This window comes from Schistocerca gregaria, chromosome 6 (assembly GCF_023897955.1).
Source record: "Schistocerca gregaria isolate iqSchGreg1 chromosome 6, iqSchGreg1.2, whole genome shotgun sequence".
NCBI classification, from domain to species: domain Eukaryota; kingdom Metazoa; phylum Arthropoda; class Insecta; order Orthoptera; family Acrididae; genus Schistocerca; species Schistocerca gregaria.
In genome coordinates this window covers 506169909-506187769 of record NC_064925.1, presented here as the reverse complement: position 1 = coordinate 506187769, position 17861 = coordinate 506169909, and the positions used below count along the sequence as shown (strand labels likewise).

Genomic DNA, 17861 nt, shown 5'->3' with positions numbered 1-17861 from the left:
TTATAGATGTTGCCCACTGATGCATCGTGTATACGGATGGTGTTCACGCCTTCAGCATCAGCTACGGGCTGTAGATGGTGCACTGAAGCACCGAAAAGTCAAACAATAAGTGACATCATAAGGACGGCTGTAGGTGTTTCATTTGCTTACAACATATTAAAAGAAAACCGTCTCGTAGGTTGTGCGCTTTGGGATGGGGCGTTTTTTTTTAGGTTTTTCTTGAACTGCCCGAAAACCACGGCTTCTAGCAAAAGTATTTCCCGGCACAAAATTAAACTAAATTAAATTTCCTACAAAAAAAGTCCTATTAATTTTTTCCCTAGAACTTTTTCTGCGTAGCAGGGGATGGAAAAACCGAAACTTATTAAATATAGTGCTTGAACTGTATATAATTAATGTTTATTGTTAAATAAAGTGAGCTAAGACCAAATATTAAATGAGTGTACCATTTCTCAGTACAGAACAGCCGTACTAAGCGACAAATTATGTTGTAGGAATGTGGTGGTGGCAGTAGGAAGGAGCCGGGGTGAAAGCTGGAAGTGTGTGGGAGGGCAAGTCTCCAGAATGAGGTACTTTACTTCTCTGATTTGTGCGCCTGCGAAACGAAGAGCGAGCAAGTGAGTCCTCTCTCTCTCTCTCTCTCTCTCCCTCCCTCCCTCTCTCTCTAAACCATTACGTCGCAGCAAACAACTACCCGCTGTTTCACAATTACACCGACCCTTCTGCAGCACGCCTTGTAAATCACTGGTGACGCAGTGCGCAGACAAACCTGGAGAGTGTTTATTTTTCACAGAAATCTTTGTGTGCCGACCCGTCTGGGAAGTGTTTATTTTCAACATAATGCGTTAACACTAAATGGAATACAGATATTAGTTATTAATAAAACTACACATATGAAGAGAATCTACGTTAATCTTCGCACAACCCCTTGCACTGCGTGACAGGAAATTGTTAGTCATCCTGTACAATTGTTGTGGCTTTCTTCTAGAAACGTCAGTTTCCCCACTACGACAACTGCTCGCTCTTTAGTTTTTACACAGAATAATCGACTGTACCCTCCCCATCATTTTATGTCCAGTTCTCTTATATGACTATACAAAATAACTTCACTGTGCTTATGTATAAATAGTGGAGTGACTTTCGGTTAATTAAGTGAGTAGTTACTTGCCGTAAATAAGAGAGTTTTTACACAAAATGTATTGTGGTAAACAATGGCTGAGAAGTGTTAAATCTGCGAGAGAGAATTTATCAGTGACACATGAACGCTGCTGAGAAAGGAATACGTGGATTGGTAAATGCTAGTTATTTCAGAAACTATGGGAAAGCTGATAGTTTCAGGAACAAAAAACACAGCGTTGTTAATGCATCTAGCAGAAAAGAGTACACCAGAGCGAAGATAATTAATAGATTTTAAAGAGAGGCTGTTTCAGAGCAACAGCATTTAACGTCAGCTGGAGTCAAACGTTAGAGTTCAGCTGAAGAGAAACCTGATTTTAAAGCTAGCTGTATTTTGCGTGGAAACTACTGATGATGAATCTTTCGATAAGCAGAAGAAAAAATTCAAAATCGGTGGGGGAAGTTTTACGATGTTCGACCCTTCTGTTACTATAATACTGTTACAGTGAGTCAGAGGAAAGAAAGGATGGATGGGGAGGCACCATCGAAAGACGTATCTTCACTGTTGTGGATCTACATGCTGCAGATGCAAGTATCACGAGGACTGCTATAAAAAGTTTTTTACAGGCTGCGCTCCTCAATCTAGAAAAAGTGGACGTCTTGAGGATGAACGAATAACGGTGACAAAAAATGAAAACAGCTACAGCCGTCCTTATGATTTTAATTTATTTTTTCGCGACCAGTTTCAACGCTTCATTGTGTCATCTTCAGGCTGTCTTTGATGTGGTACAAGTTGCGACAGAATAAATTAAAATCATATGGGACGGCTGTAGCTGTTTTTATGTTTTGTCACGATAGTAAACGGCCCTCGTCCCAGAGACCTCCTGCTAAAAGGATGGACATACAGAAGGAATAATCCGTCAATGGAGGAAATATTAAATTACATAGAGGCGAATGACGACAGCGAATTAGATTGGACCAGTAGTTGAAACACGTTTCGGCAACATTATCTCATTTAAAGACGGTAGAGGACAGACTGAGAGAAGTCTGCTTTCGTAGCTCAGGTGAAAAAATTTGAATAATTTATGGTATTCTTCGAAGTGCAAAAATGAACAAGCAGAACGGGAAAGAATTGTGAAATCAGCTGCCACTATAATGTTCGAAGATATTGAGTCAATAACATATGATAGTTCTGTTTTTCCGCCTTGTGACAATGCGTGTGGGGGAGGGGGGTCGGAGGAGGTGGCTGAGGAAATGGTACCTCGTACACTCAATGTCTTGATAGACAAGATTTTAGAGAAGAAAAGGACAAAGCAGAAAATTGAAAAGAAGCTGACATCTACATCCCACGCTCCCTTTGCTGCCTTTGGCCCTCGATAATTCATATGATATAAACTACATGCTGTCACTCTCTTTATTCACAGGAGGGGTGGATTGGTGTAAAAAATGACAACCAAAGACGCAACAGCACATAGAGATATAATGAGCAGCTTCTTTTGCCGATGTTCTACGGGGTGTGGGGGACGATATGGATTCCCAAAAGCTGGAATTACATGTTCCATGTTTTACTGCATATGCCATGGTACGTGTTCGAATGGTGCACTGTTACTCAATTTGCAAGACGATGACAATTATAATACAACTGTTGATTTCTGAAATGTACCCATTGTTTTATAACAAATAATGTAGATTTTCTGTTATTTCTAAGTTCAGTGGGCACTAAAATTTGATTTTATAGCATTTAAACACTATTTTTTATAATTTTTAATTTTTTAATCCCCTGCAAGGCGTAAACTCTTAGTTCTAAAGAAAAAATGAGTAGGACCTTGTTACGGCGTAAAGTCAAGCGCCTTCACGCCAGCCGGGAACGACAAAGAAGAGAAGGCTGCGAAAAGAGTTGAGCCAATCGTTCGCTGTCGGGATTTGACTCCAGGATGACAACGCGACAGCAGCGGCCACTGTGTGAAGAGGACCCAAGCGCCGCGACCGACTGATGACGTCCCAGTGCAATAGCAGCTTCAAGATAAGCGACTTGGATAGCATCGTCAACACTGGTTACTTCGCTTGTACTCTATATCTAGCACAGACTTGGGATAGTGTGTACTGAAGAAGACTGGTTATTACGTATATCGCCCTGCGCTTGCGACATATCTGTGTAGTTGCCAAAGTTAATTATTGTTTTTTCTTATTGCTCAAATGGTTCAAATGGCTCTAAGCACTATAGGACTTAACATCTGAGGTCATGTCCCCTAGACTTAGAACTACTTAAACCTAACTAACCTAAGGAAAACACACACATCAATGCCGAAGGCAGGATTCGAACCTGCGACCGTAGCATCAGCGCGATTCCGGACTGAAGCGCCTAGAACCACTCGGCCTCAACGGCCGGCTTTCTTACTGTAATAAAACTCATTAATACGACTTCCTTGATTTTCTGTCTAGCGAACCGAGTATGCAGGCTTCCTAGATACTACAGACTTTTTTATAGGTAATTTAATGCTGTTTTATTTTATACGGGGAAACATTTTCGACAGAAGCAACGGTCTTAGAGCTATTCAAGAAAAACATAAAAAACGCTCCTCCCTACCCCAACGCTCACACCTCAAGGTTGGAGGATTTTCATTCTGTTGTTCTTAACACTCTCCCCCACCAGTGCAAAAAGCTTCACCACTACAAGAATTATTTCCCCAAATTTTCCTTCTTTGGCTGGACTATATCTATTTCGTCACGGGATCGTTCAGCCGCCGCGAGAAGATCATCAAAAAACTCCACTCACAGACATTACAAGAGAGGAGTTGTGCCTCACTGAAAGACTTACTACTGAAATTTCGAGAGAGCATTTTCCGGGAAGAGTCGGACAACAGAACGCAGGTAACAGAGCGCAGCATGTCATTCTCAATGGAGAGAAGTCTTTCGAAGAAAAATTGATTTCAGGTGTTCCGCAGGGGAGTGTCTTAGGGTCATTGCTATTCACAATATATATAAATGACCTTATGGAAAACATCGAAGTTCACTGAGGCTTTTTGCGGATGATGCTGTAGCATATCGAGAGGTTGTAACAAAGGAAAATTGTACTGAAATGCTGGAGGATCGGCAACGAATTAACGTATGGTGCACGGAATGGCAACTGAATCTCAATGTAGATAAGTGTAACGTGCATAGAAAGAAAGATCCTTTATCATTTAGCTACAAAATAGCAGGTCAGCAATTGCAAGCAGTAAATTCCATAAATTATCTCGGAGTAGGCATTAGGAGTGATTTAAAATGGAATGATCATATAAAATTAATCGTCGGTAAGCAGATGCCAGACTGAGATTCATTGGAAGAATCCTAAGGAAATGCAGTCCAAAAACAAAGTAGGTTACAGTACACCTGTTGGCCCACTGCTTAAATACTTCTCACCGGTGTGGAATCCGTACCAGATAGGGTCGATAGAAGAGACAGAGAAGATCCAACGGAGAGCAGCGCGCTTCGTTACAGCATCATTTAGTAATCGCGAAAGCGTTACGGAAATGATAAACCCCAGTGGAAGACTCTGCAAGAGAGACGCTCAGTAGCTCGGTACGGGCTTTTGTTGAAGTTTCGAGAACATACTTTCACCGAGGAGTCAACCAGTAGGTTGCTCCCTCCTACGTATATCTCGCGAAGAGACCATGAGGATAAAATCAGAGAGATTAGAGCCCACACAGAGGCATACCGACAATTTTTCTTTCCACGAACAATACCAGACTAGAATAGAAGGGAGTACCGATAGAGGTACTCGCGGTACCTTCCGCCGGAAGTCAGGCTGTCCAGAGCAGCGAGAACTCAGACTTGTAACCTTGTGACCGAAAGGCGAGAACCGACTCCCTCAAGAGCACCTGTACAAGCCGAACACAGAACATTCCTGCCCCCCCCCCCCCCCTTCCCCGACAGTGGCCGTAGTTAAACGTTCCAATCAGCAACTCGAAAACCGGCGGAAAATTCCACTCTATTGGCGACGCTCAAATGGTTCAAATGGCTCTGAGCACTATGGGACTTAACTTCTGAGGTCATCAGCCCCCTAGAACTTAGAACTACTTAAACCTAACTAACCTAAGGACATCACACACATCCATGCCTGAGGCAGGATTCGAACCTGCGACCGTAGCGCCTAGAACCGCTCGGCCACCTCGGCCGGCTATTGGCGAAGCACTACTATTCCACCAATGGAGATACTTGTCGCCAATTCCTGCGCCGATTTTGCTACGTCACGGAGCTATCCCCTGAGCACGCCAATCACAGTTATGATATTGTAGAAAACGCGGGAATTTGCCGGCCAAGACTGCCTGGGAACCCAAGTCATTCCCACATCTCACTGGTAGACCGTCAGCAAGTGTTTTCACTAAGTTTCTGCGAAGTAACGGAATCTCTAGCCCCAGCCCCACTCTTATGACAATGTCGGCATCTGGACAGCATCCACTCGACTCCCTCACACCTGTCGGCATAACCCTTTCAAGATCAGCAGAACCCGCCTGTCACCGGACGACCCAGGTGACGAGAGACGCTGCGTGGGAAGTCCGCGTTTGAAGGAATAGCAACTTTTCACTGCATGCAGTTAGAGAGGAAAATATTTATATCTTATGAGTTCTCAATACTAATGACCATACTCGGCTATACTACCCCAAATAGAATTACTCAGAGTAAGATAGAGATATGAGAGGGGGCTCAGTGACACTGGAATAGAAGGGAGGACCGATAGAAGTACTCGAGGCACCTTCCGCCACACATCGTCAGGTGGCTTGCGGTGTATGGGGGTAGATGTAGATGTACTTCCATCTACATACGTTTCGCGTAATGACGACGAGGATAAAATTCGAGAAATTAGACCCAATACGGAGGCTTACCTACAACCATTCTTCCCAAGCGCTATTCGCAAGTGGAAGAGGATTGGAGTGCTCAGTTACTGCTACAAAATGAACTTTCCGCCCACACACTATTAAGTGGCTTGCAGAGTATGACGTAGATGATCTGATGATCTGCGATTCGCAAGTGGAAGAGGATTGGAGTGCTCAGTTACTGCTACAAAATGAACTTTCCGCCCACACACTATTAAGTGGCTTGCAGAGTATGACGTAGGTGATCTGATGATCTGCGGGGTGGATCTCCAGTTTTTCGTGGACGATTCGTCCCTCACTTTCAGCATTTAGTACCCAGGTCCTACACCCGTTTCCCTCTAGCTCTGAGGTCCCTTACAAGGCAACCTGTACAGGGCCGAGCGCCCGTTGGGTCTCATGCGTTACTGAACCATTACACGTCGGTACGGCTTTCGCCGCGGGCTACCACGGCTCGTGCACTTGCAGTATCTCAGACGGGTGGTAGGAGCGCCCGTGTACCTGCGCCGGCGGCGACCGCGCCTCGCGTGGCGGGCGCCCGGGGAGTTTTTTGGAGCGCCCGGCCTAACAGGACATCCATAATTGCGGCGGGCCTGCGTGGATCAACGACCGACCGGACGCCGGACGGCGGCCGGTGGCCGGCACGGCCGCGCCGCCCCTCCTTATTACCCCGGGTAATTAACTGCCCGGCTCAAAGGCCTCGCCGTGCGTCACACACGCGCGCAGCGCCAGCCTCCAGCGCCAGGGCGGGGCCTGCAGGCACTCCGGGGAACACTCCGATGCTGGACGCCGCAGCTGCGCCAAGTAGCAAGTGGCGGAAACAAATCACTCCGAAATAGGACACCTGCACATGTTGTCAACGGCGTCATATATAAATGGACAAGGATGGAGCAAGCGAACTGATCCTGAGGGAGTTGAAGGAATCGATGATCATTTCTCCCTATGTAAGATGGCGGCAATAAAATATTTTCATATCCAGAGGCGAAAGCTGGTGATTGAAATTTCGTGAAAAGATCTCGCCTCAACGAGTAACGTCTTTATTTTAATGACTGCCACTCCAACTCGCACTTGATATCCTTGACACTCTGATACTCTCTCCCCCATAATACTAAACTACCTTCCTTTATTAAATTAAATTTTCCCTGAGACATTTAAGTCTCTAATTTATCTACGATAACGTTGGAAGATGAAGAAGAGAATTAAAATTCGTACTGCTGCTTAGGTCCTTTTATTTACTAGGCAGATAAGCTGACCATTGCACCACCAGAGCATTATGGTCAACAGCTCTGTACTAGTTCAAACACCCTCCCCAACACAAACTCCACTTCACATCTCCCCTTATACTGTAACTATCAGCTGGGCTCTCCGAGATTGGTGGAGTAATGGTCAGCAAATCTGCCTAATAAGCAAGAAGATTCGGGTTCGAATCCTGGCTGCAGCACAAATTTTACTTCACTTCTTCAGCTTCGAACGTTATCGTAGCTCCCTTTCGCTGAACTGTTCCGATGTCCTCCGCAAGTATCCAATACAGCACAACAATGCTCTCTAGTAGAGGACGGACAGGCGTAGTGTAGGCAGTCTCTTTACTAGACCTGTTCCATCTTCTTAGTGCTTTGCAAATAAAATGTAGTCTTTGATTTGCCTTCCCCAGAACATAACCTATTGATTGTTCCGACTTAAGTTATTCGTAATTGTAATTCATGGATATTTATTCAAATTGACAGCCTTTAAGTTTGTGTCAGTTATCGTGAAATTAAAATTTAGCGGATTTCTTTTTGCACTCAAGTGGATGACCTCACATTTTTTCCTTATAGAGAGGCAATTGCCACTTTTCGTACCCCTCAGATATCAAATATCGAATCAAAACACCTTCAGCCGTCTAAATGTCCAGTTGTTATTTCATTTGACCAACCAGTTTCGGCGCTACATTACACCATCTGCAGTGCAGGTGACCGACATATAAGAAGAGTCCCACCTCTGAAGATGGCATAATGTAGCGCTGAAACTGGTAACACGAATAAAATAAGAGCTAGAAATTTAAACGGCTGAAGTTTTTTTTTTTCGGCAGATTATATTGAACAGCCGAGTCCCTACAACCATCTGTATAAAAATGGACTTACAGAGATCATTCAGATATCATGTATAAGTCATTTTGATGACTTTAGTAGTATACTGGCAGACCACAAGTACTGATAGACAGGGAGCGTCGAACACTGCGGAGGGTGACTGTGAAAAATTGCATGAAGTCAGCGGAAGGAATCAATCGTCACTTGCAGAGTGCCACCCGCAGTCCAGCTAGTGCTATGATTGTGGAGTGGGTTAAATGAATTCGGTACGACAGTCGAAAAGCTCCTCATAATCAACACAATTTTGCGGTCAGTGCTAAGCGTCGCTTGACGTGTCGTGAAGAGCGCAGCTATTTGAAATTGGGTGAGTGGAAACGAGTGACCTGGAGTGGCGAGTCACGTTATAATCTATGCTAATCCGATGGAAGTGTCTGGGCTTGGCGAATGGCTGGAAAATGTGAGCTACCAACAGTGACGTGCGGAAGAAGTGATTTTACGACATGGCGTGTTATTTGTAGTTAGAGTGTGGTCCTGTTAATGCGCTTTCGAAAACCTTGAATCTTACAGCACTGTGTCCTGCGTGAAGTAGAGGAACAGTTGGAGACGATGATTCCATCATCGCGACAATGCACTCCGTCATAAAGCAGCACCTATGAAGCGACGGGTTGTGGACAATAACATTCCTGGCCTGTACGGAGTCCCGACCTGAGCTAACTGAACACCTTCCAGATGATATGGAGAAACAAGCAATCTTCGATGCAGTGTTAAAATTTTTTTATTACTTCCCAGTGACCCGTTTCACCTTTATATAGACATCTTAGGATTAACATTTGATAGCGGTTGGTACAATAGACACTGCGCGTAAAAATTTCAAGCAGATAAATGTTCTTTGTCAAGGCCTTAAAAAAGATTTACCTGCTGGGATAGTTTTATGCGAGATATCTCATGTACCCCTCGTTATAAAATGTCAAACCGATGGCGCCTAACTAAAGGTAAAACGCGGCAAGGGGAGGTATTAAAAATTTGTTAATATTGCAACCAAGACTGCTTGTTCCTTCTCATCAAACATACTGGTTGCTATACCAACCCCGGAATGAAATGAAAAAACCGACGAGGTGAGTTAAATTATCGACTTCACTCCAGATTCCAGCGGTCAACATCGCTACACTCTGTCGTTTTCGGCTCTTCAGGAAGAAAGGGCGGCCAGGCCTCCAGAGACGTTCAGACATGGCGTCGGAAGTGTTCCCAGCAGAATTCACGCTGTGGTAACGACGAAAGGTGGACACTCCCAAATTAATGTCCACTTATACAGGGTGTTCAGGACAGAGAGCATGCTCCACTGAACAATTTGACGTAGAGAACCAGTGGTCGGAGAGGCCAGGTTAAAGACGTAACGGAAATAAAATCACATTCCTGCATACTTTCTTATGTACATTGCTTACAGTTAACTACAAAGACCACCAGTGACACATTGAACGTACTATTTGTACTGTAGCTTAAAAAATGTGCTGAAACTGACGGCCATCAACCTCAATGCAAGAATGACATCGGCGAACAAGAGTCTGACGCACCCTGACAAATATCAGCAGGCAGGGACAATTCTGACAACAAATTCCTCTCAGTATCCGCTGGGGTCTCATACATAGGTGATTTTAGATATACCCATAGAAAATAATCAAGGAGATTCATGTTAGGTGACCTCGCAACCACAGAATAGGACTCCCCCTGCCAATCCACCGACAAGGAAACACAGTATTGAGATGTAAGGCAGTGCATCGTCATGTTAAACCATATCCTCTCACTAACAGCCAAGGGTACGTTCTCCAACAACTCAAGTAGAAGTCTTTGTACGAACCTCAAGAACAGGAGGCCTTTCAGAAAGCCAGGTAGAAGATAAGGCCTAATGAGATCGTCGCCTACAAGCCGGCCCAGACATTCACAGCAAGACGTACTTGATGGTGTGTCTCTACTACAGCGTGAGGTTTTTTTTTAATCTCACACATGGCTATTCCTGCTGTTAGAAGTATCATCACGGTCAAATGAAGCCTCCTCAGCAAACGGCACGATTTGGGATAACCACTGAGACAATGCGACCTTTAGTGCAGTATCAGTCAGAAGCTTTGCATGGACGCGTTGTGGGTGACGTGGATGTTGTTCGTGAAGCACTCGCCACACGCTAGTTTGTGCAGCACCAATTCACGTGCATTATGACGAGTACTCGTAGTGGGGTCCGCCTGCAACACATTGGAGCACTTTCTCTTCAAAATCACGTGTGAGTGGTCCTCATGTACCCAGGCCCGTCGTCTCTTCTCTCCAACCAACCAGTCTCCTGCTTTCATCAGTCGACAGCAATAAACACTCGTCGTGACAGTTGATGCCTGTTAGGAAATCGTTCCCTGTACAGCCTTTGCCGGCCGGTGTGGCCGAGCGGTTCTAGGCGCTTCAGTCTGGAACCGCGCGACCGCTACGGTCGCAGGTTCGAATCCTGTCATGGGCATTGATGTGTGTTCTGTCCTTAGGTTACTTAGGTTTAAGTAGTTTTAAGTTCTAGGGTACTGATGACCTCAGATGTTAAGTCCCGTAGTGCTCAGAGCCATTCGGATCATTTTGTGTACAGCCTTTCAGCAGCGAGAGCATTGCAGCGAGGTTCCCCATGCGCAAGGGGCATGTCAGTGAGTTCTGCGAAACTGTACCAGTACTGCTCCATCGTATTGTACTGTCCGCCTCTGAATAGCACTGAGTAATGATTGGGCCCGTCGCTCATTCATAGCACGTCCTGTCTTGGGACAGTGTAAGTACGATACATGTGGTGTCACCGCTAGAGACCACACTTGCTAGGTGGTAGCCTTTAAATCGGCCGCGGTCCGTTAGTATACGTCGAACCCGCGTGTCGCCACCATCAGCGATTGCGGACCGAGTGCCGCCCAGGTCTAGTCTAGAGAGACACCCTAGCACTCGCCCCAGTTGTACAGCCGACTTTGCTAGCGATGGTTCACTGGCTACATACGCTCTCATTTGCAGAGACGACAGTTTAGCATAGCCTTCAGCTACGTCATTTGCTACGATCTACCAAGGCGCCAGTTTAAATTGCTATCAGACAATATTGTGAATCATGTACCGTCAAGAGCAACGTTCATCATTAATGGATTAAAGTTAAGTATGAAACTAGCTACTTCCGCTTTCTGAATTCTAATTCCTTGTCATGTTCCAGACCTCACCTCAGTATAGTTCTTTCCTCCTCAAGCCAGCCTGCGTGAGCTAAAACGCGTGCATTTCGGCCTCCCCTTGTAACACGGCGTTGGCTCTTCTGCCAGCCCAACAATACAACACAGTCGCCTTACGGGCGAGTAAAGTAAACAAAACCTGCATCAAGACTTCCTAGCAATCAGGCTCGTCCTCATTGTTTGCTCTCATGAAAAAAGAATATACATGTAAATATTTATTTATTTATTTAACCTGGCAAGATTAGGGCCATCAGGCCCTCTCTTACATCTAACCAGGCATTCTACTTATTTTACATTCATATGTTTTAGTAGGCATGTTAAACTACATCGAATACAAAAAGTGAGATAAACGTTATTGAAGAGAAAGATTTTAGATAGGAGTGCTGGCAGCAGGGAGTATTAGGGAGACTGATGGTGAAGGGAGGAGAAGAATAGACAGACATAATGAAACATAATTAAGGAAATATAAAGGAAAAAAAGACGGTGTGGCAAATAGAGATAGATGAAGAGGAAGGCATCTCAGGAGCAAGATAGGAGACGCTAGCTTTGCTATTTGACAGATGAGAGTGTTGGCCTTGCACATTAATTAAATAAACAGCACAGTACGTGTAAACTTGTACGCATGTTAGCTGTAAATAAGGTGGATAACAGTAATGCTAGACAAAGCGGTAGACAATTTTACTTCCATATGCCCTTAAGCTGGCGTCTACGACCTCAGGTTCCATACCTCAAATTGTCTCGTGGAGCATTCTCTATGTCCTGTTCCACATTTGCGCGCTCTTACAGAAGCACTCCGTGCATGACCGGATACTTTTGGTCAGATGATGTGTATATTACCTCCAGCCTCCATCTGCCCAGCGCCTCCCTGTGCAAATTTAGCGCCTCACTCGTCCCCCACCCATCTCTTTCCCTCCCTCCCTCCCTCCTTTCCACCCTTCCTCTCCCTCCCTCTCTCTTTCTGTCCGTGTCTGTGTGTGTGATTTTGTGTGTTACTCAACCGTTCAGAAAGAAATCAAACAGAACACGTACACGACGCGCCTCATCACTGCATTGCCACCACGAGGCACGCATTGCAAAAGAGCGCTAAATTAGGGGGTACCCAGACTGCAAACAACGCGTCGGCCGGGTGAAGCGGTGTGCCGCCGACAGACTCGCGTGGTCTACCGCAGTGCAACCCACGCACCGATCGCCGAGTGCGATGCGGCGGGTTGAGCAGGTTAAGCCCGGCGAGATACACTTGTGAAAGTTGCTCGCGAGCCGAGGTCAGCCTCAAGCTTGATAACCTGGCGCTGGAACCGTGCCCTAGACGTTAGGGCAAAAGCTTCCGCAATCAGATGCTTCTGACTAAGTAGTATACGCGTAGAGCCGGGCAACGACAAGAGAGAGTCGTTCAGAGTATCACACACTCATCTGCATATGTGCACACACACACACACACACACGCACACACACACACACACACACACACACACACACACACACACACCGTCACACCCCTGCTCGCACACGTTGCGGTTTCAGACACTCAGGTAACGTAGGTCAGTGTTCCTCATGTTGCATCTGACCACAGTCAAGTACTCTAACAAGGACCAAACTGTCACAACTTTCGGCACCTTGACTTCGTAACATGTATGTGTGAAATACACTACTGGCCATTAAAATTGCCACACCACGAAGATGACGTGCTACAGACGCGAAATTTAACGGACAGGAAGAAGATGCTATGATATGCAAATGATTACCTTTGCAGAGCATTCATACACGGTTAGCGCCGGTGGCGACACCTACAACGTGCTGACATGAGGAAAGTTCCCAACCGATTTCGCATACACAAACAGCAGTTGACCAGCGTTGTTGTGATGCCTCGTGTAAGGAGGAGAAATGCGTACCATCACGTTTCCGACTTTGATAAAGGTCGGATTGAGGCCTATGGCGATTGCGGTTTATCGTATCGCGACATTGCTGCCGGTTCTAGGCGCTCAGTCCGGAACCGCGCGTCTGCTAAGGTCGTAGGTTCGAATCCTGCCTCGGGCATGGATGTGTGTGATGTCCTTAGGTTAGTTAGGTTTAACTAGTTCTAAGTTCTAGGCGACTGATGACCACAGATGTTAAGTCCCATAGTGCTCAGAGCCATTCGAACCATTTTCTGACATTGCTGCTCACGTTGGTCGCGTTCCAACGGCTGTTAGCAGAATATGAAATCGATGGGTTCAGGAGGGTAATATGGAACGCCGTGCTGAATCCCAACGGCCTCGTATCACTAAGGCATCTTATCCGCATGGCTGTAACGGATCGTGCAGACACGTCTCGATCCCTGAGTCGTCAGATTGGGACGTTTGCAAGACAACAACCACCTGCACGAACAGTTCAATGACGTTTGCAGCAGCATGGACTATCAGCTCGGAGACCGTAGCTGCGGTTACCCTTGACGCTGCATCACAGACAGGAACGCCTGCGATGGTGTACTCAACGACGAACCTGGGTGCACGAATGGCAAAAAGTCATGATGGTCGCACCCGTGTTTGGCGACATCGCGGTGAACACACTTTGGAAGCGTGTATTCGTCATCGCCATACTGGCGTATCACCCGGCGTGGTGGTATGGGGCGCCATTGATTACATGTGGGTGAAATCTTATGGGACTTAACTGCTAAGGTCATCAGTCCCTAAGCTTACGCACTACTTAACCTAAATTATCCTAAGGACAAACACACACACCCATGCCCGAGGGAGGACTTGAACCTCCGCCGGGACTAATCGCACAGTCCATGACTGCAGCGCCATTGGTTACACGTCTCGGTCACCTCTTGTTCGCATTGTGGGCACTTTGAAAAGTGGAGGTTACATTTCAGATGTGTTACGACCCGTGGCTCTACCCTTCATTCAATCCCTGTGAAACCCTACATTTCAGCAGGATAATGCACGATCACATGTTACAGGTCCTGTACGGGCCTTTCTGGACACAGAAAATGTTCGACTACTGCCATCGCCAGCACATTCTCCAGATCTCTCACCAATTGAAAACATCTGGTCAATGGTGGCCGAGCAACTGGCTCGTCACAATACTCCAGTCACTACTCTTGATGAACTGTGGTATCTTGTTGAAGCTTCATGGTCAGCTGTACCTGTACACGCCATCCAAGCTCTGTTTCACTCAATGCCCAGGCGTATCAAGACCCTTATTACTGTCAGAGATGGTTGTTCTGGGTACTAATTTCTCAGGATCTATGCACCCAAATTGCGTGAAAATGTCATGACATGTCTAGTCCACTTTAAGAGAGAGAGTACAAATTTGACCTGGGCGAACAACTGAATTGTAACACAATAAAATATAGCTCCTTTGCGGACACTGTGGTTCTAAACGAGAAACTTTTTTAGACACGTTAGAACTGTCCTCATAAGCTCATGACCGGAAGTTTCGGTTTGTTCCACACCGCTTATTGTTGGAATGTTCCATCTAGATATCGGAAAGCAAAATACGACACCGACATCCGGTGACGGCAGATCATTACACTTCACCGCGTACTGTAACGACAGCAGCAGGTACAATGCCATTAGACTCACTCACGTGATCTTTGAACTTATTAGTGATATCAGCTATGGCCATCCAAGAGGATCTAAAGAACCGGTTTGTTTTAATGCAAGAGGGAATGTCTCGCCGACTGCATTTAAACGCGATCTTTCCGCAGAGGGAAAAAGAAGCATTGACTGTACACGTCTTCTGCACCCATTCAGATTGTATCACGTCAGCGACTGTGAAATCGCCACAGGACGAGCTCTCAGGTTTTTAGAGAGCACTTATCGGCAGCAAAGTACGGCATAACTTCTTAATAAAACTAGTACAACCATTCTGCAGAAAGCCGCTAGCGGGAAACATGCTTTTGTGTGCGGTTTTTTGTTTTTCAACTCGCAGTCGACCCTTATGGCAATAAGTTTTTATAAAATGTGCAAACAACTAAACACTCCATTTTTAACTGTCGGACTACTGGTTGGATTAGTTATACCTGTAATCATATAACAAAAATGTTACGGGAATTTGGAAGTCGAGAAAACGAATATATAGACGTACCATTTCGAAATACTTTTTGCTTTGTAGACTTTAATACAGTGCGACGAAGTTCTTCCCGCCAGCACTTGTCAATATGCCACCCTTTCGGCGACAAACGTGGTTTTATACACTGGCGAGACGTTTGTTAATCAGTGATCGCGACTGAAAGACACGAGCACCAGTGGAGAAGACAGAGCTAGCTGCTGCGTAGAAAGGGCTTGTCTCCTATGAATGGAATGCTCTGTTCTGCCGATAGGTGGCGGACACGAGTATCCACCAACAGTTTATTTTTCTGGTGTAACCTCTAAAATCTCAGTGTTTTTCGGTATACAGGGTAAAATAAACCGCACATAAACCTGTATCTGAAACCCTCATCGCCCAAGGCAACAGAGCATCACATTTACAAGAGACAAGGCCTCTCTACACGGCACCTACCTCAATCTTTTCCTCTGGAAGTCGTAGCAATCTGTCGCGATCACTGAATAACAAACAACATTGTGAGACGTTCAACCTGCGATACGTCAAAGTAAATGTCACGTTTGTTGCTGAAGGGGTGGCCTAATCGCAGGCGCCGACCCCTATACCTTCGACCCACTGCGACGTTGCCGGATGACATTTCCGAATACGGGTTCCTATCCTCGATTTGTTCCTCAAAACGACATCTACAACCACTCGAAGTTTGTCCTAACATTTCTGGAACACCTTGTGTAAAGGCATCCTGGAATCAAGTGGGTGTTGATATCAGAGCCTTTGGATTAGAAATCTGACGGCCGCACACTCACAAAGTCTCAAAACGCTGCCGTTAAATCTTTTAGGGGGGGAAGGGCGTCAAACGGGTCGACTTGGAGCAGGAGAGACACTACAGGACATTTTAATTTCCACTGTCTATACTTTGAAAAATATATGCATAAAGCTTTGTCAGCACGACCAGGAAGAATTCAGGATTCACACTCACAGAAGTGGAAGTTCAAAAACATAACAAAATAATTTTTTTACATTTGAAATTTCATCACTTTTTCAGTTACTATTGGTTGCATTTGTTGTTATAGGTATATATTTCTGCATAAGTAAGAGAGATTCTTCGATGAATTTTGCACAGTATACAAAACATACTTACACTTGTATGAAACTCTAGAATTTTCCAAATATATTAAAAACTGTGGTAAACTATAAGATTTTAGTTCCTTCTAAAGGTGAAGTTTAAAATATAAGAGCTCATTCATTTTTTTCATAAATTAAATAAATTCTACTGTTTCGTATGCCTGTAAATATGGTTTGCATGCTGCGCAAAATTCATCGTAGAATCTCTCTTACATATGAAGAAAAGTGTACCTATAGCAACAAATGCAGCCAATAGTAACTGAAAAAAATGATGAAATTTTGCTTGTAAGAAAATTTATTTTGTTATGTTTTTGAACTTCCACTGCTATAAGTGTGAGTCCTGACTCCATTCTGGTCATGGTGGCAAATTTTTATGAATTTATTTGTAAAAGTATAGGCAGTGGAGATTAAAATGTCCTATGGTGCCTCTCTTGCTCCAAGTCGGTGCCTCTTCTGTTCCAAGTCGGCCCGTTTGACGTCCTGCCCCACGTTTAAAGAGTCAGATATACACTCTCGATAACAATAAAAGCTGCCGCTATATCAGGATCGCATGTGGACTCTGTAATGGATCTTTATTTACATGACCGTTACGGCACTCCAACCCCAGTTCTCGATACCAGTAATATCGTACTACTTTTCTGCGAAGTAACAGACATATTTTTGTGACAATATTCACATTTGGTTTTATTAATGTATAGGTTCCCCGATGTATCTATATGTTACAGCGATATGCTTCTTGTGTGTATTCATTTCTGTGAGACTGTCATAATCTTTGACTTACCTGTAACCGTTTTGGCGCGAATGCCCACAGAGCAGTCTTTGTTTCACTTTGCAGAAGTTGTTATTTCGATTTGTAAAAGAACAGTCAAGTCCTGTGATTGGTTAAAGTGGAAATTAAATACATGAAGATTGATACAAAACTGTTTTCTTGATGATGTGACAGTTAAGAAGAAGTACATGTGAATTTACAAGAAGTTTAATGAAAATGTGGATCGTGAACACCATGTCAAAAATTATTTCCACTATACCATTGTTCTGATCTGGGATTGTTTGATCATTAAGAATTTCCTGAAAAACGCATTTGTTAGGTCTTCAAATATTGCTAAAATACAGATCTGAACCTTCTAGAAGTCAAAAGGAATCACCCTAGAATTAACATGACGAGTCATAGCAACTTGGACGAAATCTACGAGGGAATTGTTGTGGGACGCGAAATTGAGGCGTCATCTATCCACTAATGTCAGCCCAGTTTGCAGGTGAATATAAGTTTAATCTAGTGTTTTGTTTATGTATTTTGTAATATTTGTAATGTTTGTAAATTATCTAAAGTTTTGTATTTATTTTTATGTTTCATGTACGGAGAGGGCAGCGCAGCGAGCGGAGACAGCATCTTCACTGCCGGAACCAGAGAGAAAATTGCTGGCCACTATAGATCGCGGGTCGACAGCCAAAGA

At 44.8% G+C, this 17861-nt stretch overlaps 1 protein-coding gene across 3 annotated transcripts in view; it reads right to left on the bottom strand.

Moving 5' to 3' along the window:
* The window catches only part of LOC126278314 (transcription factor AP-2-epsilon), a 750640-nt gene that overhangs the window by 490569 nt on the left and 242210 nt on the right, over positions 1–17861 (bottom strand). The window lies entirely within an intron of this gene.